Source organism: Heterodontus francisci, chromosome 13 (genome assembly GCF_036365525.1).
Source record: "Heterodontus francisci isolate sHetFra1 chromosome 13, sHetFra1.hap1, whole genome shotgun sequence".
In the NCBI taxonomy this organism is placed as follows: Eukaryota; Metazoa; Chordata; class Chondrichthyes; order Heterodontiformes; family Heterodontidae; genus Heterodontus; species Heterodontus francisci.
The window spans coordinates 9,834,646-9,860,444 of NC_090383.1; the positions used below are offsets into that span (position 1 = coordinate 9,834,646).

The 25,799-nt window shown below is 42.6% G+C and overlaps 1 protein-coding gene across 9 annotated transcripts in view; it reads right to left on the reverse strand.

Annotated features, from left to right (window-relative positions):
- plcb4a (phospholipase C, beta 4a) overlaps positions 1-25,799 on the reverse strand; it is a 466,151-nt gene that overhangs the window by 269,071 nt on the left and 171,281 nt on the right. Inside the window, exon 1 of one of the 9 annotated variants that reach the window (XM_068044352.1) lies at positions 17,476-17,848. The exons of 7 other annotated variants lie outside the window; for them this stretch is intronic. The gene's annotated coding sequence lies outside the window, so the exon portion shown is untranslated. Of the gene's footprint in view, positions 1-14,661; positions 14,682-17,475; positions 17,849-25,799 lie in introns of those variants that run through there. One more of the 9 variants, XM_068044353.1, reaches the window with a different exon arrangement.

Here is a 25,799-nt window from a genome sequence, read left to right on the forward strand (position 1 = left end):
GTTCATTAAACATGATTTTCCCTTAAGAAATCCATGCTGGTTTTCCTCAATTAACCTGCATTTGTCCAAGTGACTTAATTTTGTGCTGAATTATTCTTTCTAGAAGTTTCCCCACCACCGAAGTTAAACTGACTGGCCTGTAGTTGCTGGGCTTATCTTTACACCCTCATTTGAACAAGGGTCCAACGTTTGCAATTCTCCAGTCCTCTGGCACCACCCGAGTCTAAAGAATAATGAAAAATTATGGCCAGTGCCTCTGTAATTTCCATCCTCACTTCCCTCTGTATCCTTGGATGCATCTCATCTGGCCCTGGTGCTTTATCCACTATCAATTTTAAACCCTTCTAGTGTCTGAATTACCTCCTCTTTCACCATTGCATCTTCTTCCTTGGTAAAGACAGATGCGAAGTATTTATTTAATACCTCAGCTATGCCCTCTACCTCCATGGGCTGAATTTTACCAGCCCCTTGACGCCGTTGGTCGTGGCAGGGAGGCCTGTAAAATGCAAGCGGGAGCGGCCCGCCACGACAGTGCTAAAACCCCACCGGATATTAGCGGCGGTGATGAGGCATCGGAGCACACCCCAACCCCCCCCGCAACCGGGTCGCTTGGTGGCGGGGCCTTCATTAAAATAATTAAATGAGCGTTAATAAAATTCAGATGAACCTGCCTCCCAACAGTGACCATCCCATGCCAATGTTACAGCCAACCAGCCATGACCTGCGCCTTTGGATCAGCGTACCTTTCTCCTTCGAGGCAACATACCTCGACTGTGACTGAACTATTTCTTCTTTGAAGGTAGCCCATTATTCAGCTACTGTTTTTCCTGCCAACTTTTGATTCCAATTTATTCGCCCCAGCCCCATTCTTACCCCATTGAAGTTGGCTTTCCCCTGGTTAATTATTCTTACTCTGGATTGTTCTTTGTCCTTTTCCAAAGTCAGCCTAAACCTTATGATGCAATGATCACTGTCCCCTAAATGTTCTCCTACTGATAGTTGATCCACTTGACCCATCTCATTCCCACGAACCAGGTCTAGCAGTGCCTCCTTTCTTATTGGACTAGAAACACACCACTGTAAAAAATTTTCCTGAACATACTCTAGGAACTCTTGCCCCACACTGTCTTTGACACTACTTCTATCCCAGTCCATGTTTGGACAACTGAAGTTCCCCTTATAACTAACCCTATCATTTTTGCACCTTCCTGTAATTTCCTTGAAAATTTGTTCCTCCATGTCCTTTCTGCTCATTGGTGGCCTTTAGACAACACCGAGCAATGTAACTGCACCTTTTTTGTTCCTTTGCTCTTGCCAAATTGATACTGCCCTCGACCCCTCTGGGACATCCTTTTTCTCAAGCACTGCAATGCTCTCCTTATTCAATACTGCCACCACCCCCCCACCCCCCCCCCCCCCCCCCGCTTTTTTCCCTTTCCTGAATACATTGTACACAGGAATATTTAACACCCAGTCCTGCTCTTGTTTCAGCCTGGTCTTGGTTATAACCACATCACCATATTTCCACATGGCAATGTGCACCTGTACCTCACCATTCTTATTAACCACACTCCGTGCGTTCACATACATGCACATTAACCCTGATTTAGGCTTTATTACTTTCTCCCTTACTCCGATCCCACCTAATAACTTACTATTCCCTCCTCTAGTGATATCTATCTCTCAGTATTCTGTGCACCTTGGTTTTCCTCTCTAACATTTCCTCCTGGTCCCACACCTGACAAGTTACCAGTTTTGCTTCCCTCCTATCTGAGCTGCATCTCAGGTTCCCACCCCCCTGCCAATCTAGTTTAAATCCTCCCCAACAGCACTCGCAGATCTCCCTGCAAGGATATTAGTCCCAGTCCTGCTATGATGCAACCCATTTATCTTGTACAGGTCCCACCTGTCCCAGAACCGATCCCAATGCCTCAGAAATCTGATGCCCTCCCTCCTACAGCAGTTCTCCAGCCACATGTTCAATCACTCAATTCTCCTATTCCTATGTTCACTCACACATGGAGCAGAGAGTAATCTTGAGATTACTGCTCTTGAGCTCCTGTTTTTTAAATCTCCTTCCTAGCTCCCCAAAATCTGCTTTCAGGACCTCATCCCCCTTCCAACTTATTCCATTGGTGCCAACGTGGACCACGACCTCTGGCTGTTCAGCCTCTCCCAGAAGAATGTCCTGGAAGCACTCCATGACATCCTTGACCCTGGCACCAGGGATGCAACACACCATCCTGGAGTCACGACTACAGCCGCAGAAATGCCTGTCTGCTCCCCTAACTAATGAATCCCCTATCACTACTGCTCTTCTTCCTCCCCTCCTGTGCAGTTGAGCCACCTGTGGTGCCACAAACTTGGCTCTGACTGCACTCCTCTGAGGAATCATCACCCTCACCAGTATCCAAAATGGAAAACAGATTAGCAAGTAAGATCGTCTCAGGGGAATATAGGAACATAGGAGTAGGAATAGGCCATTCAGCTCATCGAGCCTGCTCCACCATTCAAAACAATCATGGTTGATCATCCACTTCAATGCCTTTTTCTCCACACTATCCTCATATTCCCTTATGTCATTTGTATTTAGAAATCTGTCAATCTCTGCTTTAAACATACTCAATGACTGAACTGCCACAGCCCTCTGGGGTAGAGAATTCCAAAAATTCACAACCCTCAGTGAAGAAATTTCTCCTCATCTCTGTCCTAAGTGGCTTCCCCCTTATTTTGAAATTGTGTCCCCTGGTTCTAGACTCCCTAACCAGGGGAAACATCTTAGCTGTATCTACCCTGTCTATCCCTTCAAGTATTTCATAGGTTTCAATGAGATCACCTCTCATTCTTCGAAACTCCAGAGAACACAGGCCCAGTTTCCCCAATCGCTCTTCATAGGACAGTCCTGCCATCCCGGAAACAAGTCTGGTGAACCTTCATTGCACTCCCTCTATGGCAATAATATCATTCCTAAGGTAAGGGACCAAATCTGCACACAGTACTCCAGGAGCAGTCCAGCCAAGCTTCTATACAATTGAAGCAAGACTTCACTACTCCGGCAGTCAAATCCTCTTGCGATAAAGGCCAACATACCATTCGCCTTCTTAATTGCTTGCTGCACCTGCATATTCGCTTTCAGTGACTTATTGACAAGGACACCCAGGTCCCTTTGTACATCTACACTTTCTAATCTCTTACCATTTAAGAAACACTCTGCACATCTGTTCCACCTACCAAAGTGGATAACCTCACATTTTTCCACATTATATTCCATCTGCCGCATTCTTGCCCACTCACTAAGTCTTTCTAAATCCCCTTGAAGCCGCTTTGCATCTTTCTCACAACACACATTTCCACCTAGTTTTGTGTCATCTGCGAACTTGGAAATATTACATTTGGTCCCCACATCCAAATCATTGATATATATTGTGAACAGCTGGGGCCCAAGTACTGAACCCTGCGGTACCCCGCTAGTTACAGCCTGCCCACACAAGAATGACCGGTTTATTCCTACTCTCTGTTTTCTGCCTGTTAACCAATCCTTAATCCATGCCAGTATATTACCTCCTCTCCCATGTGCTTTAATTTTGCTAACCAACCTCCTGTGGGGGACTTTATCAAAGGCCTTTTGAAAATCCAAGTATACCACGTCCAACTGTTCCCCTGTATCAATTCTGTTAGTAGCATCCTCAAAAAACTCCAACAAGTTCATCAAACATGATTTCCTATTCATAAATCCATGTTGACTATGCCCAATCAGATCATTATTATCCAAGTGTCCATTTATCACATTCTTTAGAATAGATTCTAGCATTTTTCCAAAGGCTGATGTAAGGCTAACAGGTCTGTAACTCCCTGTTTTCTCTCTCCCTCCCTTCTTAAATAGTGGGGTGGCATTTGCAACCTTCCAATCTGCAGGAACTGCTCCAGAATCTATAGAATTTTGGAAGATGATCACCAATGTACCCACCATCTCCATAGCTACCTCTTTCAACACTCTGGGATGTAGAGTATCAGGTCATGGGGACTTAACCTTCAGCCCATTAATTTCTCCCAATACAACCTTCTTACTAATATTAATTTCCTTCAATTCCTCATTCCACCTAATTCCTTGGATCTCCAATTTTCCAAATCTCCCAAATGGGAGATTTCTTGTATCTTTCTCAGTGAAGACAGACTCCTGCACTACCTGCCTGCTTCTCTTAGACTGCCTGGTGGTCACCCAGTCCCTACCTGACTGCGTGCTCCTAACCTGCAGTGTAGCCACCTCCCTAAACATGCTATCCACGTAGTTCTCTGCCTCGCGGAAGCACCACAGTGACTCCAGCCACCGCTCGAGTTCTGAAACCCAGAGCTCAAGCTTGTGCAGTCGGTGACACTTCCTGCAGATGTGTTTGTCTGGGAAACACGCTGTGTCCATGACTTCCCATGTCTAAGACTTCACTCAGCCGGGCTGCCCTGCCATACCTTAACTTTACAGACTATTTATTATAAGTAGAGTAGCTTACCAGTTACTCACCAATCAGCTCTTTCCACTGCACTGAAATAAGAAACAAATGCTGGAATGTTAAAAAAGCAGAAAAAGGAGCACCTCCTCCCCGCCTTCACCAAACTCTGCACTCACCAAACTCTTACCTCCACACACTGCAGTAGAGCTTGTTAATCCCTGCCTAAGGCTAAAAGAAACTTACTTTATTTTATCTAGAGGGTAAATCCCAGTTAAATGCTAACTGCAGACCAGATTTTTAGAAAGAAATTGACACTTAAAAATCCCCACTCACCAAACTCGTATCTCCACACGCTGCTTACAATCTGCATGCCAATTACCACCCATATTCTACCACCTGTATTGATAATCTGTTCCACATACATCCTACCCTTGCAGTAACTCCTACAAGGAATACAAGGATAAAGTCAATCATCCTATGCTCCCAGTTGGAGGCCTCATTCAAAGAGAGTGGAGATTGTAGAATTAACGCTACATGTTGTAGCCTAATGTTTGACTCACAGGCTCAAATGCAGCTCCCTGTTGAAAGTACAGCAGTACTGAATTTACTCTAATGTATTATTATACTGTGATGCCCTGTTCAAGGAACATCAAGACATTCTTTTTTTAAAAAAGAGGTGCTATGTCAAATGGCATCAACAATGGGACACTGGCTTACAAACATTGGTAACAGACTTGGGATCAGTGATGACTAGGAAAAGATGTCATGGTCTAAATTTCCTAGGGTCCAGAAGTACCACAGGGTCCCCCTTCAAGTACAGGGAGGACTAGAAGGGCACTGTGGGGTCTTTGTGGACTACAGAGATGGGTATGGGATGACTGAAGGAGGTCCCAGAATGTAGAATCTGGAGGAGAGGGGCCCTGGAATTTGGGAGCACTGACACAGGCGAATCACAGAATCACAGAACTGCTAGAGTGCGGAAGGAGGCCATTCGGCCCATCGTGTCTGGAATGGCTTTCCGAAAGAGCAATTCACTCAGTACCATTCCCCCGCCTTCTCCCTGTAACCCTACACATTCTTCCTTTTCATACAACCGTCCAATTCCCTTTTGAATGCTTCAATTGAACCTACCTCCTCCACACTCTCAGGGAGTGAATTCCAGACCTTAACCAGTCTCTGCATGAAAAAGCTTTTTCTCATGATTGATTGGCGAACATTGGTGGCAGCCAACGTTCTGCTTCTTTCAATCTTTTTAGGAACGAAGGAAGTTTCCAGCTGATCCCTCAAAAAAAAGTTTTATGCTGACCAGTAATTCAATCCAAACTCCAAATTTTAAACCGTTACCTGAGTACGTGCCAACGATTCAGCTCTGCCTGAGATTTTAGTTATTTTCTTGGCAACTTTCAGGAATCTTCACCAGGCCAAGTCCCTGATCTTAGATGGTCTCATGTGGCATTGCTCAGACAAAGGAGCTGTCTCTCCCATTTCCTTTCTCTCTCTGTTTGTGTGACTTGTTGTGGGTAGCTCCCCCATTCCTTCTATTTTTCCATCCAACAAGTTAGACTGTAATAGCTGCCCCTAGTTTCTCTCAGACAGCAAATGCTGACCAAAACCACCGGAATGGAGGTAGTTAGGGTCAGGGTCCCCTATCTGTTAACATTCCATTACCTACTATTAACAGGTTAAAGTCTGAAGTGTTGAAAATTACCTTCTGCGATTACATTGCTACCAGATGTTTCACTTTCGAGTGTTACAGACTGGGGAAATTCCACAGAGCTGCTCCCACTCTGTCAGCACTGCTTTGCTGCAAGTGCAGTTCAAACCCTGATTGTGCACTTAAAAACGGTTTTCCTCCTGCACTTCCGGTAGTGTGTTGCCTGTACAACGGGAGAAAAGCAAGCACAGACCGGCGTGATGCGCTGTGGTGATCACACACATCAATGGAGTGGAAGCACTTGCGATTCACAAAATCAGCGAGCTCAGCCGAAGGGTGACATGTGTGCAGGCACTAAATGCCGCGGATTTGAGGAAAGCACAAAATCTGTCTGAAACCCAGAGTATTATCCAGCTACTTGCAATTGTCCGGGGGGAATGTGACAAAACACACGACATCAGTCACTTTCATAATGTAAGCACAAATTGCATACTGACTGACGTTAGTGATATTCCATTCAGCGGCCTTCAAGAAGCCAGAGGCAAAGCAACTCTGGGCAGCAGTAACTGACTGCAATAGACAATGCACGAGATGACACAAAACACTCTCCCTAGGGCAGCACTGCCTCCTCATGCACTGCTCTGCAGTTAAGTACAGGTATGCTATCCGAGGATTGAAGACCCTGCTGGGAGGGTATGTATTTGCTGCCTTTGCTCCTTCCTCCTGTTGCTGCTGCTGGTCATCCTCCAAACAGAATGCAATTGCCAGAAGGGTCAGAATGCTGAAAAAAGTGCACTGTCAGTAGCCCCTCATAATTTCTGATGGTTGTAAAGACACTACAGGCACTTTATACTCATCTAAGCTGTCAGAACCACCACAAACGAATCTGCAAAACGTCTCCCAAAACCATTGCAACATTTTACATGACAGCAAGGAGTGTTCTTTTTCAATAGCGCTAAACACCTCCTGACCTGAACTGCTCTGCAGCAGGTTGAGGAGGCAACAGTTACAGTGCTGACTGACATAAAAACGGCGGTGGGAGTCCTGACATCAGCTGACCCCTATAAGCAAATATTTACGAGGCTCCCACTCATTTTTTCGCGGGTGCAACGGTCACGTAAAGTGAAATCTACCCAAAAATCGGAACAATTGGCCCCCCAGTGCCAAGTTGGCATCTCCACACCCCCTCCCGCACTCCGAAAAGTCTCAGTAATGCCCCTTTTACAGTTGTAAATGTATGGCAGCAAGACAAAATTGGCCCTCACCTGTCCATGAGCAGAAATCGAATGTGAAAAAGGTGCCTCTCACAAGTTGAAAAGCACTTTGCCATCAGTAGCTCTCAGTCTTCTAATGGATAAATACATGAAGGGAAAAAAGTTCTAGGGCTTTATAGAAAGAGCAGGGGCAATGGGACTAATTGGATTTCTCTTAAAAAGAGCTGGCACAGGCACAATGGCCAAAGGGCTTCTGCAAGGGGATACGGCAATATAGTGAATAGATTACTGGACTAGTAAACCAGAGGCCCAGACTAATAATCTGGAGATGAGTTCAAATTCCACCCTCAGAGCTGGCAAATTTAAATTCGATCAATTAAATGAAATCTGGAATAAAATGCTGTCAGTAATGATGACCATAACCTTTGGCATACAGTAAAATCCCATCTGGTTCACTCTTGTCCTTTAGGGCAGGAAATCTGCCATCCTACCCGGTCTGGCCTATGTGATTCCAGACCCACAGCCACGTGGCTGACTCAAATGACCTAGCAAGCCACTCAGTTGTATTCAAGAAGGTGGCTCACCACCACCTCTCGAGGGCAATTAGGGATCGGCATTAAATATTGGTCTTACCAGCAACATCCACTTCATATGAATGAATAAGAAAATCAATTTGGTGGTTAGAGCAGCAGCATTTGTTGCAACATCACAGGATTTAAGTTAATGCACCTTTAGTTGGTGATTCAACTAGGTGTTCATTAGATGCCCCCCTTCTATGGCATTTTTATGTATAAACAAATGAGAGCTTGAACAGGAAGAAGTGTGAAGTTAGAGAGAGCGAGAACCAGAAAGTTCAACAGCTCCCACAGTGAGCTTCACACAATAGAATGATGCCAGTCTGGCTTGTTAAAATATCATCCTGTGTATTTATAATCTATACAAGAGTACGTAACATTCATAGTTGGAAAATAATTTCCATCTATAAGTTTCTGAAATTAATTTGATGCTCATCACTCTCTGTAAACTGCTTTCAAGTTTCAAGAATTAATCAATGTAATTCGATCAGCAGTATGCACAGACACACATTGAGTGTCACATTGGACTGAACATTGAGTTCAATAATTTCAGAGCATGACAGCCCCCCACTTTACTTTCATTTTTAGTCATTTTTAGTTAATTTTTCTTCCTTTTTTTTGCATTCCTTTTTACATTTTTTGCATTTATTTCATTTCATCTTAGTTTGTTCAGTTTGCTTACCCACTGTTTTTTTCAGGTTGTTTTTCTTCAGGTTTGCACTTGCTGATGTTCTATATTCAGTATATTCACACCTAATCTGTACTAATGCTTTGTCTTTCAACACACCATTAACATATTGTTTGCCTTTGCTCCGTGACCTTTTGGTCAGCTATGTGGCCTGGTCCAATCTGCACCTTCTCCTTTGTTATCTCTTGCCCAACCCCCACCTCACTTGTTTATAATCTGTGACTTTTCTAATATTTGTCAGTTCCGAAGAAGGGTCACTGACCCGAAACGTTAACTCTGCTTCTCTTTCCACAGATGCTGCCAGACCTGCTGAGTGAATCCAGCATTTCTTGTTTTTGCACAGACACACACATTGATTAAATTAAGGAGAGTCCATTCTGTGCCTGTTTTCCAAGTACAATTCTCCCTTCACGGCAATAACTGAATTGTTTAAAACATCAACACAACTTAGATGGTAGAAGTAACAGTACAGTAGAAGAGAGTCCCTGATGCAATTACTTATTTGGGGTAATTATTGCTTTGACCAGCCATAATTTGCAAGGCCTAGAGCTTTGTTCTGATTGCTTGCAATTGTAGCCTACTTTTGTCCATGTTCTGCTTTCACATATCACTTCACAAATATCAAGGTAAAGCAACATTTCTAAAAAAAAAAATAATCAATTTGTGGAAAATAAGGACAAGGTGATAGATATAGGACAGATGTCAGAGGTAGTTTCTTTACACAGAGAGTAGTAGGGGCGTGGAACGCCCCGCCTGCAACAGTAGTAGACTCGCCAAATTTAAGGGCATTTAAGTGGTCATTGGATAGACATATGGATGAAAATGGAATAGTGTAGGTCAGATGGTTTCACAGGTCAGCGCAACATCGAGGGCTGAAGGGCCTGTACTGCGCTGTAATGTTCTAAGTTCTATGTTCTATGTTGGGAGAAATTCCTCTTGATGGAAACTTTACCAAAAATTCAGTCCAAGTGTAAAAAAGAAAATCCTGTATATTACATATGCCAACTGTTGAAGCTAAAATTACCAATAGGAGTAATTTTGTCTCTAAGTATCAAAGTTATATTCCAATTTGACTGTGGTCAACAGTCATTGAACATGATGAACCAGAACTACTCACCACACGATGGAAGAACAGTTTAGGTTCAATACACTCCTTAAATTAACCTTCCAGTGACCCATCAAAATTTTTGCCAGTGCAACAAAACAAAACATCTAGCAAGTAAAACATAATGAAGATCCAATAGAAAGATTACATCATTTCTTTGAAAGAACTATCCACTCAGCCCTACGCCTCTGCTCTTTCCCATTTGCTTTCCATTTTCTTCTTTTTCAACTATTTATCGAATTCTTTTTTAAAAGCTATTACTGATTGTGATTCCAACATTGTTTCAAGTACAGTATTCCATATACTAATATGTTTCTCTCTCTCTCTGCACGCACGCACACGCACTTAACCTCATCTTTTGTTTTATCATGGTGATCTTAAATTTATGTCGAAAGGTCATCGACCAGAAATGTTACGTTTTGGTTCTCTCTCCACAGATGCTGTCTGACCTGAATGTTTCCAGCCTTTTCTGTTTTTATTCCATATTTCCAACACCCACAGTATTTTGCTTTTGTGAGATTTATGTCCTCTAGTTACTGACTCATTAGCCAGTGGCAATAGTTTCCCCCCATTTATTCAATCAGAATGGCAAAAGCAAACATTGGACTCTGGGATTTTGGGACACAAGAGGCAGTAAAGGGCATAGTTATAATGTAAAGGCGTGGGTCTAATGATGTAGCCAAGATCCGAAGGCTATTTTAACTATCAGTCCCACGTTTGGCACCCGATGCTGGTTTTGTCAACAATGTCAGGCGTAAAGAAGCAACAAGCCCACAAGGCAGCCAAAATTGAACGTTTTTTTAATTTCTAAAGTTTCCTTGTGGGCCAGAAGGAGCAGCGCCTCAAGGAAATCTAGGGACTCCCAGCCCCCATCCCGAACACCTCTCCGCATCCCCACCCTCTGTGACTGCCTCAGGAATAGCCAGTTAAAATTGGGGTTTTACATTCTGACTGATCAAAGCCTACATTCTCTAAGCTCCCACATGGAGAAGGCGCATGAGCGCTGTGGAGGCCGAGGTCTTTCTGCTCTTGAAGCTCTGGGTGACCGAGTGGAAGGCAACCCGAATCGTGGCTTCCAGTCTCCTGCTGAGGTCTTGTGGGATCTGACTCCTGCCAAATGTGCCAGCCATTAGTCTGATGGCTGTGCCTGCAAGTCAAGATACGAGCCAAAGTACAGCAGATGCGGTCCAAGAACTTGCTGCCGCTTCCTCTCTGGACAACAGAGCCAGCCTGGGCTCCAGCCTCCTAACAGCAGCCATGGTGTTCCCATACACAACAGACTGCATGAAGCAGCTCTGGGTCACCATCCTGGGAAGCAGCCAGAGGTAGAATTCCTGGTCCAGGGGCACACAACTAACAGCGTGGAGTGACCACAGGCCCATGACTCATCAGCCTGGCTTTACTGCACCGTGCCCATTTCTCCAGTCTCAGATTTACTTTGAGACAGCACTGGAAAGCAGCAGCCCAAAGGGCTAGTCTTGACTCTGGGACAAGTCGCATGCCTAGATGAAGCAGGGAGAGTTTAATTTCTGTCTCTATTACCTCCTCTTTCTCCCAAGAGGAGTGGGAAATGCTGCCTGGTGGGAAAATTGTGACCGTCACGGTCATGTCCCACTTGTTCAATGACTAGTCTTCGAATGGTTATTGCTGCTAAGTCTAAAAAATTTGACTCATGGTGGTTAAATATTTATCTAAATTTGCAAAAGTTTGCCAAAGTTGTAACAATTCCTAATGTTTACATTTGTTTAACTGTGGTTTCCAACAGTTCCTAACATTGATTAATGTTCATTTAAACTTTCTTGTTATAAATAGCTGTTTAAATGTGCTTTTTAACATTGTCATAAAAGACTGATTGGAGTTAAACTGTGTTTCTCAAGGTCTAGCTAAGGTTTATTAGAAATTGTGCAAAAATTTGTTCAAATGACTGTGCATAGTTTAACTTTATTCAGGAAATGTTTGTAATTATTGTTAAAATTTGCATTTAAAGCTTACTAATTATATTAAACTTTTTTGCAATAAAATAGGTCTTTGAAGTTGAAGGGAGCCGAGTCGGACCCTTTTTCTGATGTGACCTCTGTGGAGGGGCTCATTGATTACGTCAAGGTCCAGACCTACACTAATGGCATAGATGCAACAAGATACAACACAGGATGACCCTCCTCTCTATGGAGTACTCCTAACAGCACTGTGGGTGTATCTACCTACACCCCAAGGACTGCAGTGGTTCAAGAAGGCAGCTCACCACCACCTCCTCAAGGGCTATTAGAGATAGGCAATAAATGCTGGCATAGCCAGCGATGCCCACATCCCCCAAACGAATTAAAAAAGGTGACTTGTCAAGCACCTCAATGATCCCCTTCACCACCTGCCTGATGTTTCCATCAGCCTTATGTACTGATTTCCACTCCCCAGAAAAAAATACTTCTGGACCACTTGACTTTCCCCACTCACAAATCCACACTCCAATCGATTGAACAAGGAATGTCCTTCCCCTGGGCTTACTACTGTATGTTATCACAATAGAGAAGGAGTTTCTCCTGCAGCATGTCCAGACCAGGAGAATCAGACAGTGTGGCTGTGGACAGCATCCCACTAGGTACTACCCTCAACATGTGCATGAACCTACAAGGAGCTCTGAGTGAACTGTGAGCCGGATGGATGCACCTCTCCGAGGATGCCACGGGCAACTTCGCCAACTTCATCACCAAGATTTGCAAACTCACTGCATTCCCAAACGACACTGTCAGTGGCAATTAAAGTGACAGTAGCTCTCAACTATCACTGATCATTATTTTACGCGGCATCTGTACAACGGGAGCTGTCAGGGCACGTATTATTCAGATAACAGATGCCCACTGCCCCCAAACAGCAGAGGCACAGAGCCAGGGTCATCTACATGATAGCTTGATTCCTCAAGGTACAAGGTACTACGATGGCATGCATATGACACAAGATGCCAACCGAGCAGTTGCTGGCTAATGTGAATAGGATGGGATTCCATACCCAGGCATCCAGATCATCTGCGATGAGAACTCGCTGCAGGGCTCATCGGAGAACAAATTCTGCAGAATGTCTTCAGCAACTTACAGTTTCTACACTCAAGTTACACCAGGACGACACCAAAAATATTTACATTAACTTACTCTCGGAAATCTGCATGCATCTCCCTCGGCTGTTGAACGGAGTGACTTTACAGCTCAACTACAGCATAACTACAGCATAACAACGGCATAAATGGTCAGAGGAAATTTAGAGCCTTTGTCTAATCTTGTCCCTGTGTTGTAGCAAGAGACAGCAGCCACACATTTGACGCCACCTGAACGGAAAGCAGGATATGTAAAATGATAGCATTATACATACTGAGGCATATCCTGTCCCTCTGCTTAAAGGTGGGTCCAGTTTTTTTTTAAAAAGGAGCAGGCTGCTCCAAAACCGAAGTGTTTGAATTGGGTTATGTCCGCTAATTAACTCAAGCATGGGTAATGCTGGGTTTACCGGTCATTCTTAAGGCAGGGCAGATACCACAAGTAAACTTGTGCACAATTTTGCATCTACACAGAGGAAATGAAAACTCCACCCAATATGTGATGACAATAACACAACTATAAATATAAAATTTAGCTCATTAACGAATAATGACAGCTTCAGTGGCGCAGTGGTTAGCACCGCAGCCTCACAGCTCCAGGGACCCGGGTTCAATTCCGGGTACTGCCTGTGTGGAGTTTGCAAGTTCTCCCTGTGTCTGCGTGGGTTTTCTCCGGGTGCTCCGGTTTCCTCCCACAAGCCAAAAGACTTGCAGGTTGATAGGTAAATTGGCCATTATAAATTGTCACTAGTATAGGTAGGTGGTAGGGAAATATAGGGACAGGTGGGGATGTTTGGTAGGAATATGGGATTAGTGTAGGATTAGTATAAATGGGTGGTTGATGTTCGGCACGGACTCGGTGGGCCGAAGGGCCTGTTTCAGTGCTGTATCTCTAATCTAAAATCTTTTCAGGGCCAACTCCCTAAGCTCACAATGCCCACTGTAGATACTGGGAAACGGCCGACACTTGTTCACAATTTTGTGACATGTAAGGCTGATAGGCAAGGCTCCTTGCCAGCAGCACATGATTTGGAAAATGCTTATCGTGTGAGCTTTAATTTTCATACTTCAAAACCTTCAATCACAGGGCAAAACTGATAATTACTGTATACTTAACATATAACAGTGCATACAACACATCTAAAGAAAAACTGCGAGAAGTAATTTAACTCCTGCAATGACAGAACTATGACTAATGCGAGAGAAGCCATACCTGCAAAAATCTAAAGATATGGCATATGTAGCTCATATTTCAGCAACCGCAGAATAAACAACTGATGAGGTTACAGAAACAACCCTCTCTTCTGCTGTTAAAAACCTCTAAGATGTAACAAAATTGAAACATGAAACATCAGTAAACAATCCAAAATATAACTGATTCAACTGCTGTTTCAAAGACTTCTTTACAAAACTTCAAGATTACAGATTATACCACAATAAAATATCAGCAATACTGAATAGGGAATTTTGGAAATGAACTGCAAACACTGAATAGTGGCGTATTTAAAATATGTCGAAGGGAGATTATCTAAAAGTCAAATGAAAGCAACTTAAATTCAGAAAAAAAAATGTAATGGTTAAGTACACAAACAAAATGTTCCACTCAGAAGTATGAACAACTAGCCAGTTGTAGCATGCTCTCCCCATGTATTTCATTTTGCGAGCAGGAACTTAACAAAGCCTACAAGAGACTAAGATCAGGTGAAGATTGAAGAGCAAAGTAGCCTGTACAACAGATTTGTGCCAAGATGTTTCTTACAAGGATGCGTGCACATAACAAGAGAAATTTACCAGACTAAGTTCAGAACACACTTAAAAGCAAATAGGATTTACCTATGCTAGTAGTTTTTCAGGAATTTGCTCATGGAAGAGAGTAAAGATTCGATTATACTTACAATACAATACCACAAACGTAAAACCAGAACAAGAACTGAGCCGCAAGACGAGAAAACTATTAAAAGAAATGGCACTAGGATTATCAGCGGTTATCGCAACAATATACAAGCTGTACGACAGACTGCAATCTTCACCCGAGGACAATTTCCTATTTTAATTAGTAAGTAACAAATGAAATCAAGGGCCACCCTGGATCAGATGCTTTCTAACCATTGGACAGAAACAATGAGAAACTATTCTAAACAATGTGAAACATAATCCTCATGCACAAACCATTAAGAGGAAGAACTTTGGCTAGAAATTGAAGGCTTACTAGTATACCCTGCCTAGTTTAATTATTTGGGTTTAGGAATTTATAGCACGAGACAATATACTGAACAAAACAGCACAGTGAAGTCTCTACTAGACTAACTACAACAGTGCATTCTTAAACTGTATGTGCCATCGGATAAAAATATTTTGAAAAACATTAAAGCTAACGACATACAATATTCAATATACTCCTACACAGCATACTTTAACATTAAAGCAAGGTGACAGTGCGCTGTCTCTTCCAAGAAACAAAATCTTGTGATACTGAAAACAGTATTACAGAATAAAAACTGCTAATGATGTAATTTGTAGCACACATATATCATATATATCATCAACGTAAAGGAAAGCAAGACAGGAAATGCAACGGGTGGGCAATCTGCGACATCACGTTTTACACTCAAGTTCAATAGGGAAAATGCTGGAGCAGTTGAAGTGGGCGTTGTGATCCCCCAGTTGGGCACTCCGATACAGCTCAATGCTTGGGATCTCTGGAAATTTGGTCAGTAGGTCTTGCGGGTTGGGGATTGGGGGGGCGGGGGATGGAGTGGTTGGGGGAAGGCAAACTGCAAGGGGACAAGCCGGGGCTAACAGGGCCCACAGTATTTTTGTGGAGCCTGGAGGTGCAAAGGTGCTTTAAAGACTGCTCGTTAGGCAGCTAAAGGTGCAAAAAAACAGCAATGTGGCCCCGATTTGCATCTTCAAGCAGCCTAGCCTGTTCCAATTTAACAGCAGCTATACCTCTGGCAGAAAGTGTGTAGACCCAAAGCTCTTCTCCCAGTCTCAACTTTCTGCACGAGAAACAAGTGAAGCAATTTAATTTCTCAGCCACTGTTTCTAAATTACCGATTTTAAATTCCCAACTCCAAACTTGTTCAGCCCCAGGAAATAAGCACAAGGTTCTGGCAGAACATACAAGCCCAGTACAGCACAAGAACAATAAACACCTTTGTTCTTCAAGCAAACAACAATTCTTTTCTGTATATTTCAATTGCAGTAGAACATGGCTCCATAATACAGGTAACTGACATTTATTCCAGGGTGCCATTCAATTGGAAGGCCAACGTTCACATTAATGATTCAAATATGACCCTTCCACCCATTGCTATGAATGGCCACTTATATCTACACAACTTAATTCCATCATCCCAATTACACTGTGAAAAAAACTATAACTCATGGGTTCTAAAATCACTTTGTAGTTAATGAGTTTAATCACATGATGAGAAGCCATGGAACATGATAGTTGAGAATGAGTTATAGTCAGCATAATCAGTGGGAGACAGATAGGCTTCATTGCTCACCATGTAGGTTATAGCACACATTAAAATCAGGCAATTAAAGCAGGGAGGCTCTTTCCCCTGGCTGGGGAGTCTAGTACTAGAGGTCCCAGTCTCAGAATAAGAGTTTGGTCATTTAGGACTGAAATGAGATTTCTTCCCTCATCTTGCAAGTCCGTACCCGAGAGCTCTGAATGCTCAATCATCCAAGTACATTCAAGACAGGGATTGATAGATTTTTGGATACCAAGGAAAGCAAGGGATACGGGCAAAGGGCAGGAAGGCGTAGGTGAGATAGAGGATCAGCCATGATCTTACTGAGTGGCAGAGCAGCTCGAAGGGCCAAATAGACTACTACTGTTCCAATTTCCTATTCCCTCACACAAGTCAGAATTTAAAACTTTTAAAAAGTGATGGAAGGGGTCATCGACAGTGTTATCAAGCGGCAATTGCTCAGCAATACCTGATCACTCTCGCTCAGCTTGCGCTCCGCCAGGTCCACTCAGCTCTTGACCTCATTACAGCCTTGGTCCAAACTTGGACAAAAGAGCTGAACTCCAGAGGTGAGGTGAGTGACTGCCCTTGAAATCAAGGCAGCATTTGACCAATTAAGTAAAAGCAAAATATTGCAGATGCTGGAAATCTGAAATAAAAACAAGAAATGCTGGAAATACTCAGCAGGTCTGGCAGCATCTGTGGAGACAGAAGCTTCTCTCTCCACAGATGCTGCCAGACCTGCTGAGAATTTCCACCATTTCTTGTTTTCATTTCAGCATTTGAACAAGTATGGCATCAAGGAGCCCTAGAAAAACCGGAGTCAATGGGAATCAGGGGGAAAACTCTGACATACCTAACACAATGGAAGATGGTTGTGGTTATTGGAGGTCAATCATCTCAATCACAGGACATCACTGCAGCACCATTCACCACTCCTCAGATACTGAAGCAGTCCATGTCCATATGCAGCAAGACCTGGACAATATCCAGGCTTGGGCTGATCAGTGGCAAGTAACATTTGTGCCACACAAGTTCCAGGCAATGACTATCTCAAACAAGAGAGAATCTAACCATCTCCCCTTGACATTCAATGGCATTACCATTGTTGAATTCCCTATTATCCTGGGGGGTTACCACTGACCAGAAACTGAACTGGACCAGCCAATAAATGCTGTGGCTACAAAAGCAGGTCAGAGGCTAGGAAATCTGCAGCAAGTAACTCACCTCCGGTCTCCCAAATGCCTGTCCACCATCTACAAAGCACAAGTCAGGAGTGTGATGAAATACTTTCCGCTTGCCTGGATGGGTGCAGCTCCAACAACACTCAAGAAGCTCAACGCTATCCAGGACAAAGCAGCCCGTTTGACTGGCACCCCATCCACCGTCTTCAACATTCACTCCCTTCACCACTGACGCAAAGTGCCAACAGTTTGCACCATCTGCAAGATGCACTACAGCAACTCACCAAGGCTCCTTCAACAGTACCTTCCAAAACTGCGACTTCTACCACCTAGAAGGACAAGGGCACCACCTGCAAGTTCCCTTCCAAGCCACACACCATCCTGAGTTGGAATTATATTGCCATTCCGTCACTGTCACTGGGTCAAAGTCCTGGAATTCCCTTCCTAACAGCACTCTTGGTGTATATGCACCCCAAGGAATTCAGCAGTTCAATAAAGCAGCTCACCACCACCTTCTGAAGGGCAGTCAGGTTACTGCAGAGCAAGGGCAGTCAGGCAATGAATGCTGGCCTAACCAGTGATGCCCACAACCCACGAACAAATAAAAAGAGAACTAAATTAATGCATGATTGTGGCTAAGCCACAAAACTAGTTCTAAATGAGTCTGAAGGTTATAAACAGAACACATTTATATTTTTCACAAAAATATTTTACAGAGGATAAATAAAACCACTTTGCATCCATTTCCTCATATCTAAATCATGCATTCCCTTCATATCTATTTTAAAAATACTGCTGCATAACAAGCTCTGCTATTATGGACTAACTACACAACATTGACAAAATTCAATTGTTTTTTGCAGCAAGACTGAAGTCATTCCTTCTTTCCCCAACAATGAATAACCTTCATTAGTATTTTATATATTGGAAAGATAGTTCAAGGAAAATAAAGTATAAATTAATACAACATTGCTGAAAATGTTTGACCAATGAATAAAATATCAGAGAGCAGTCGGGCTTTTTTTGGCAATGTAAAAATATTAGCTCCAATGTGAAGTATTCATAAGCTTTAATCTTGGCTTAATGCAGTTCTTTTTCAGGAAACGTATAAATCATGATTTGTTAAAATACAGGCCACTGTACTGCTATAACAAACAGAATTACAAAGCTGTTTAATGTAGACTCCCAGCAAGTTAGTAGACTTTTTAAAAAGTTCCAATAAAAAGCCATCAATCTGAAATGTTAACACTATTTCTCCCTCCACAGATGCTGCCTGATTGGCTGAATATTTCCAGCATTTTCTGTTTCTATAAAAAGAATTATTGCTGTAAAAATAAAAGGATTGCTCAGTCTCCACATGTGAAACAATGAAAACAGTAATGGGCACAACAGGCTATGCAACCACCTGCACTCCCCCCGCTTAAACGTTTGCCGCAGGAATAATTAGTCATTCATTACGAGCTCTCAGCACTGAATCTGCCTCGGACTGGGAATGCACACAGTGCAGGAAATGGTTTCCAGCACTGCCACAGATATTTAAATAATAGCAGACAGGTGAAACTAGACATCAAAGTGCTAAGGTCAAAAAATTGGGAACAAAACCACAGAAGGCAAGATAAAAGCTAACAAGAACAAAAAGAACAAAGAACAGTACAGCACAGGAACAGGCCATTCGGCCCTCCAAGCCTTCACCGATCTTGATGCCTGCCTAAACTAAAACCTTCTGCACTTCGGGGGACCGTATCCCTCTATTCCCATCCTATTTAAGATAACAATAAAGTGGAAATGTGGAAGCGGCAAACAAAATCTCTGGGCAAGTAATGGAGCAGGAATCAAGCCCCTCATTTGATGGGAGGCAATGTGGAGTTGTTGCTGCATGAGGTATGGCTGAGGAGGGTTACACTTTTTGGCACTCTAGGCCACCATCCTCAGAGGAAAGCATGCGGACAGGCGGGTTAATGCTGTGTACTGCACTTGCAGGACCTGGGAATACATTCTGTGATTAGAATCAGCAGGAGCTGGGAGTAGACTGAAATAAAGTTGCAAAGCTGCACCCAGCGGGCAGTATCATATTCCAGGTAGACAGCTCAGGTGTGCACATACAAAACACTCCCTCCTAACTTGTTACATGTTCGTTGTTGGCCCTTGCAAAGCCCTCAGACAATTTTACAGGTCTTTTATTAGTTACCTATACGACGAAATTCCAACAGGGCACATATACAACTGAAACCACTGGTATAAAGATTAGAAGGACATCATCGCAGCATAACTTTGCTGTATGTTGCAAGCTCATTTATTCACAGAGACTTGGCTTGCAATATAAGGTCACTTTGACAGAGAAGGGTTAAGTAAAAAATCTCAACAAGGCTTCTGGAGAGTGTTACAACCAGGTGAGAAAGAGGTCTAGGGTTCCCTTTCAGCCTTCACCTGGTCTTACTGTACACAACAGGGTTTTATTTTAAACACACCGTATGTTTAGCAGCCCCTTGGTGAATCCTTGTTCACCGCTTTACAATTATAAGGCAAATAAACAGGCTTTCTTATGTTTAAAGAAGAAAAGTAGAAATTTATTAAACTTAAACTCTAATTCGGTTGACGCCTACGGATACACAACGCGCCCACACTCGCATGCAGATAGAGACAGAAAAAAGAAAAATAAAGTGGAAAAGTTCGAGGCAATATCTGAAGAGTTTTTGTTACAGTTCTTTGAGCTCACTGTAGAGTCCTTGATTGTGGGTAGGCCTTGCTTTTCATTTGGGCCCAGTATTCTTCTTGAAACTTGTTCACTATAGGAGACTTTTCTCTCTTGGGGTTCATGTGTCTTCAGTGGATTCAGAGGCTTGTGAGAAAGAGATGGGAGCAGACGGGAGAGATCTTCTCAGTGCAGCAGCAAACAGACTGAGTTCAAACTGTTCGTACAATTCAGAAAAACACAGGTTGCCAAGCAGGTTAGTCATGTGACTATCTGGTCTGACCATGTCTCGGATTGCATCACCTTAGCAGTCTCTGGAATGTTCTTCTTACACACAATACCTGGTGATCAAGGTCCATCGTGGGTTGAATGCGTCAGGGAATAGTCCTCTGTCCTTCCCAGCCCTGTATGTTAATATGCAAATGTCTTTTCCAGCCACGGCTGATCTGTTTAACAAGTCCTTTCTTCGCTCCAGTAACAGTTTAAAATCAATGTTCATGACAAAATTAATGTGCCTCATTCTTGGCAGGTGGGGGCCGAGCATGACAAGAGGAAGGTCTCACCAACCTGGAGCAGGACGGTATATGGTTGATTGAAAGCCTGATTAACATTTTGTATCTTAATTTTTCAAAAATCCTTTGACAAGGTGCTGCACAAAACTTTACTAAATAAAATTGATTCCTATAAGATTGGTGGCCTGAATTTGGGTTAGTTGCATTCACATAAGTACCATGTAGTTATTAATGGTAATGGTTTTGTATGAGGATCGATCACTAGTGGAGTCTCACAGGGATCCGTGTTGGGGGCCATTGCTTTTAATTGTCATTAGCAATGATCTGGATGAAGGTGATGGGGAAATGTTCAGAAGCTCATGGATGATACAAATATATGAGCGGTTCCAAGGTCTTTAGCTGAAAGAAATAGATTGCAAGCACATTTAGATACAATGAATAGCGCTGTACTACATTTGCCACAATCCCTCTGTAGCTGTAGATTTGTTCAGCCATTTCCTGACATTCAACTTTGATGCCCTGGTCCCCGGCAAAGTTATCATCTCTCATTCCAGGTGTTCTGCACTGGGTCCCTACCTTTGTCCCCTCAAGTTCAAGGATACATGCTTGATACAACCTGACACACAACTGGATTAGCCATCCATCGTCAGATCTCTGTGATCATATCGTGAGCTTCTAGATCTTGCTAGTCTGATGAGAGTTTGAAAACAACGGGGAACAGGGAGCACAGGTGTGAGAACCCAAAAGACAGGGTAAAACCAGAACTGGGCGGAGAACGACATGGTAGGGAGCGCAGGAGAGTACAGCACCGGACACACGCTCGCACGCACACACACCTATCGACAAAATGAAGAGCAATGCAGTCATGGGTTCCATAACACTTCCAGTCTGAACCAGGGCAACAATTTCCCCTAAGATTAGATGCAGCAAGAAGTTGCTTGTATTACAGTTTACACACTTCGTTAAAAATTACCCATTGCTGCTTCTGGAACTGCCATAAAATTGTTTGGCGAGAAAATAAAATGTACTTCATTGCATCTTTCCACACACAGAACACAATTAGAAAGGAATGCCCCTTCTTTTAGTAAGGCTGCAAGTTAGAACACTCTTTCAGTACACATCTTGAGGGGAAAAAAAAATTCTACAATCACTTTTGTGTACAGGTTGTGAATAACATTTTGTGACGCCAATGCTGGCATTTCTGTTGTATCGTATGTGAATGCGTCTCAGTTTACTGATGATTATTTTGGTTATTTGTATGAGGAATTATATTTTACAAAAATGTATCCTATTTGGTCTTGCTATTTTACCCTCTGATTGAATAGGGTTTCATATTTTGCACTACAGCTATCAGAGAAGCTTTGCAATTTTAATGCAGAGTAAATAGTAAAAGGTTAAAAAGCTTCACTTTAATTGGCATGTTTCAAACTGCATTGCTACCTAGCTCATTCTTCATATATGTTGTAACAATTGAACATTATGTGCAACTGGGGATGATTTTTGCCCTTGTGGAAAATAGCAGACTTAAATGGTTTCCTTTTCGATTCCAACAGTGGATAATATTTTTTGGATCACACATTTTTAGCGTATTATAAAATACATTTTAAAACTTTAAAAGCTTTACATATAGAAAACAATTTTGCAAAAGTACATCACCAGATATTTATACTTAATTCATGAGCATAAAATGTAGCATGGCATGGGAAGCAAGTGCAATCTTCGAGGCAGTAAATGTACCAGTAAAAAAAAAATAGACGCTTCTGTCTGAAAATCAGCATTCCCCTAGAAGTAGCAGTGATGCCGGAATTCAAATATGCAAATAGCCGACCTTTACACAATAAAACAGCCATTTAAAACGCCCAACAGCTGCAGCAGCAGTCTGCTAAGATGACTTTGCTGACAATAAAAAATTTTCAGGACAATTTTGAAACCCATGAAAAATTCTGCAAGTGCCCAGAAGGTAACTATTTACTGCAGTGCTATTATGCATCCAAAGAAATGGAAAATCAGTAAGAGGAACTGCAGTAATGCAGAAAGATGACCTTGTGATGTGGGTTTCTAAGTTGCCATTGCTGTAGATAAGCCAACTGGAGAGATCACCTGTGAGCAACACGACAGTACATTGAGAGGAGACAATTAGTGCGGCAAAACAATAATTTTTCTATAAAAAAAAAATTGCCCCAATTTTCTCCTTCAATCTCTATTAATCTCTTGGGGTATTGTGCAACAAGTGGCAGAAATCCAGGAGCCATTCTTAACTCATGTGACTAGCTTATCATCACTAGCACACCATAGGGGCATCACAGCCAAGCCTGATCTCATCACCACCATCCAATTACAGACACTTCCAGCAGCAATCGCTGAATATGCAGCAAGAACAGAAACACTGAAGATCATTCCATTCCAATAGGACTGCAGAAGGCAAATGTAGAGCCTACCCTGATGCCACTCCTCTCCCAAACAAAAGTACACCTCAGACGGCCTCAGCGAAGGCATACAGGTTCTGAGACTTTTCGGGTCTCACCAGCTCAGTGCTACACCACATTACCTATTTACTCACAGTGCTATCAGGGAGAGGGGTGAAGAATGAAAAGCTACTTTTCAAAGCCCATCATTAAACTGGTCCAGAACGACATTGAGTAACTTCACAATGGGACTTGAGGTTGCTTGAAATCTAGTAATGTCAGAGTAATCTGCATCTATGATTACTTCACATGACAGATTCTGCCATGACGCTCACACCAAAAATTCAAATTCAGTTTAAAATACAACGGCTGATGTTCATCAACATTTTGATGATAGCAAGAAAGTATGTGCTGGGCGGAATAAGAAAAATATATTTAATTAATGATGACCAACTTAAATGTAAGAATAACCTATTTGTTTCAGTCTCTGATATAATATTCATTCATATACTGCGTATGGGCTGCACAGTGGCTCAGTGGTTAGCACTGCAGCCTCACAGCTCCAGCAACCCGGGTTCAGTTCTGGGTACTGCCTGTGCGGAGTTTGCAAGTTCTCCCCGTGTCTGCGTGGGTTTCCACCGGGTGCTCCAGTTTCCTCCCACAGCCAAAGACTTGCAGGTTGATAGGTCAATTGGCCATTGTAAATTGCCCCTAGTGTAGGTAGGTGGTAGGAGAATGGTGGGGATGTTGTAGAGAATATGGGGTTAATGTAGGATTAGTATAAATGGGTGGTTGATGGTCGGCACAGACTCGGTGGGCCGATGGGCCTGTTTCAGTGCTGTATCTCTAAATAAAATAAATTAAAATAAAATAAATAATCAGGCAATGGGCAAAGCAATTATTTTTCATGGATCAGATAAGTTGTATAACCAGTGGATTGACACTAAGGCCTTCAACGTAACAAATGTAAACCGAGAAAATGTCATTGATGAAGCCGCTGAAGATGGCTGTGCATAGGACACTACCCTGAGGATGTCCTGGGGCTTGGGTGTTTGGCATCCAACAACCACAACCATCTTCCTTGCACCAGTTAGGACTCCAACCAGTAGAGAAATTTCCCCGATTCCTAGTGACTTCAATTTTGCCACGTCTCCTTGATCACTCAGTCAAATGTTGCCTTGATGTCAAAGGCAGTAACTCTCACCTCACTCAATTATTTGGTTATTTATCTCATTATTGTTTGCCTGTAAATTGGGTCTGCATTTCCCTACATTACAAGTGACTACACTTCAAACACCTAATTGGCTGTGAAGCACTTTGGAATGTCCTAAAATTGTGAAAGGCGCTATATAAATGTTTCCTTCTTCAACATAGTAACAACTATTAACTCATTCGAGGAGTGTGAAAGGTCAGAGGCTGTGTCTGTACTGCTATCTTTGGGCTGAGAGAACAACGTAACAAGCCTCTAGCTTTTTTAAAAGTCCATATTTAAACCACCCATATTTAAATCAGGTAATTGCTTAAATCGGCCAAACTTTGCTAACTACTCCACTTCCATTAAAATCAATTTCAAATATGTTGCCTCAATGCATTCAGCATTGTGAATTTTGGGCAGAAACAGGTTTTTATTTAATAGCTTGCACCTCATTGAGGTGCATTTCCCTTATACACGTAACCACCAGTGTCAGATTACAGCGTGCACTATCCGGGTGGCACTGCAATAAAGATATATTCAATAAGTAAATAGTACCTTGTTAAGGTCAAATACCTTGTGTACTTAATCCCTTCTAAATGGCTTGGGGTTTCAGTTTACAGCACCAACTGCAGCAGTAATTAAAGCTAGTTACACTGCATAGCCTTATTTAGTTTATTCGATATTAAGAATGCCTTTAAACCATCCAATGTGTATAGCAGACAAATTGTGTTAGCCCCAAGAAGCCCGCTGTAAGTGGTGGGGACTGCACCACTCGTTAATGTTGATGGGGATGTCGCTGCGTGCCCCGTGCCTGCCGGTGCCTTGCTGACAAAACTGCATCATTTATACTATCAGCAGAATCGGGAACTACTGCACACGTGCTAAACAAAAGTGTAATGTTAACCAGTTCGGGTAGCTAATAAGTAAACCCAAGATGAATAATTCAACTTAACTGGCAATTATCTTGGTGCCTTTGCCAGCATTGGAATTACTTTGTTTATTTTGCAGTGACGCCTCAGACATTGCTTTTGCCATCAAGGTAACCATGTAGATGTTTACTCACTCTGCTCCCTATCACAATGCTCATTGCACATCATCAAATGTCATCTGCATCCCTGTGAGATGAAGCCTTTTGGTAAAATCTTTAAAGCCAATTTGTTTCCTGTTCCAAAACTCTTGTATTCAATAGGTGGTGTATAAAAATGGATATCTGAAAGCTGTTGGACCAAATACACAATGAAATCTATTATAAATGTTTAAAATAGAATTGTACTTATCTTGATCTCTCAAACCTTGCACTGCAGAATTAAATGCATTAGCTGAGAAATTCAATAGTGAAAAAGTAAGGATAACAAAGCGTGCTATTTATAGACAACTTTACTATTTTATCCCAGGCAATATTTTCTTCAACAGTGCTCCATCCTGTTGTTCATGTTGTAACAAAACAAGCCAAAATTATGCATGGAGGCAGGGGGCATGGCTGAGGTATTAAATGAATAGTTTGCATCTGTCTTCATCAAGGAAGATGCTGCACACGTCATGGTGAATGAGGAGGTAGTTCAG